At 43.7% G+C, this 1,849-nt stretch overlaps 1 protein-coding gene across 2 annotated transcripts in view; it reads right to left on the reverse strand.

Moving 5' to 3' along the window:
• Positions 1–1,849, reverse strand: part of ABCB1 (ATP binding cassette subfamily B member 1) — a 112,954-nt gene that overhangs the window by 38,551 nt on the left and 72,554 nt on the right. The window lies entirely within an intron of this gene.

Consider the following 1,849-nt stretch of genomic DNA (forward strand, 5'->3'; position numbering starts at 1 on the left):
ACACACACACACACACACACACACACACACACACACACACACACACTTATTCCTTCATTTGGTTTTCTGGCATTTCCAAGTCTGCAGTAAAAGTTTCACTATGGGGGCACGTGGGTGGCTCAGTCAGTTAAGCACCTGACTCATTTCGGCTCAGGTTATGATCTCACGGTTTGTGAGTTCGAGCCCTGCAGTGGGTTCTGTGCTGACAGTGTAGATTCTACCTGGGATTCTCTCTCTCCTTCTCTCTCTGTCCCCTACCCCCAAAATAAATAAACTTTTTTAAAAACTGATTTAAAAAAATATTTTTAAAAGTTTCAGTATGAATTTTTTCTCTGGTCTACAAGGGGGTAGCATTGTGCTTGTGCAACCTTAAAGAGCCCATTCAAATTTAGGATTAGCAGACACCTATCCTAAGGAGACACAAACAACTGATGACACTCTCACAGGGATGCTTTTGTGTTAAAAAGTTCAGAAAGTGGAAAAGAGCTCCTGGAGTTGTATTCCAAAGTTATGTTCAGGAAGGCTGGTGTTAGCAGGCTTCAACCTGTGGGCAACTCAACAGCAAGCGTAAGAGGACTGGGGACAACAGCTTCTTCTGGCAGAAGGAGAGCCTAATGCAGACTGGTATAGAATGCATGAGCAGCTCTTTTATGTCAAACTTTTTTCAGGATCCAGCTTGATAGATAAGCTTGTTGGCCCTGAGTACAGGGTCTTCTCATCCACACTTTGAACATTACAGGAAATAATTTCCTTCCTTGAACTTTATCAAGCTGGCTATTTATCGCAACAGAGCAAAGGGGAATAGGCCTTTTAAAACTGATGTTGAGGGGCACCTGGCTCACTCAGTCGGTTAAGCTTCAGGACTCTTGGTTTCAGCTCAGGTCATGATCTTGCCGTTTGTGAGATCAAGCCCTGCATCGGGATTCTTGCATTTGGGACACTCTCTGCCCCTCCCCCGCTTACTAGCTCTCTCAAAATAAATAAATAAAACTTAAAAAATATAATAAAGCTGATGTTGAGACTGGCAGCCAGGGCAATTCCCCGGCTATAACTGCAGACATACCAACAGCAGCAATAATCATGGTGACAATGGCACCTCCACGAAGGAATCTACGTGCCCCTTGCAAGTAAGTATCTCATTGAAATATGCAAATATCTTTTCTTCAGCATGATTATGAAACATTGCATATTCAAAGCTCAGGCCTTCCTCAAAACTTCTGGAAAGAGTGGGGTCTGTGACATTTGTTCTTTTATAGGCTTTGTGTCAGGAAAAAAGGTTTTCAAGTCTTTGATCTTTCCAGTAGATTTACATTCGTATATGAAGGCAAATGTTTCCAGGAGCTGTCTGCACCTTTCCTCAGGAGCTGGTCAAAGAGGAGGCTCATGTCCTTGCTCCAGCTGGGGCTAGGAAGAGCATGGTCCTTATAAATGACCTTCTCAGAATAAAACAACCTTGGAAGTGGCCCTGGATCCCTTGACGGTGGAGACTCATCTCCCTGTGGGCCATGCAGGAAGCAGCTTTGCAGTCTGGCTCCAAAGGCGTGTGGGGCTCTGATCCCAAAGACTGCAGGCTGCTGGCCAGCACACTCTTCCCCCATCACAGAGGAGCACGTGACCCAGGTCACAATTATTTCTTTCAGTCATCAAGAGGCAGGTACTAATATTCCTATTTTATAGATGAGGAAACTGAGGGTTGGTTTAAATTATTTTATTGCCCCCAAACACAAAATTAGGAATTGGTGCAGCTCATACTTGAATCAAAGTCTAACACCGCCTTATCATACTAAACTTTTAGAGCACTTAATTCCTTTACAATTTTGTTCCAGCCAAATCATTTGCAAGCTGCAAA

The sequence above is a fragment of the Panthera uncia genome, chromosome A2 (assembly GCF_023721935.1).
Source record: "Panthera uncia isolate 11264 chromosome A2, Puncia_PCG_1.0, whole genome shotgun sequence".
NCBI classification, from domain to species: domain Eukaryota; kingdom Metazoa; phylum Chordata; class Mammalia; order Carnivora; family Felidae; genus Panthera; species Panthera uncia.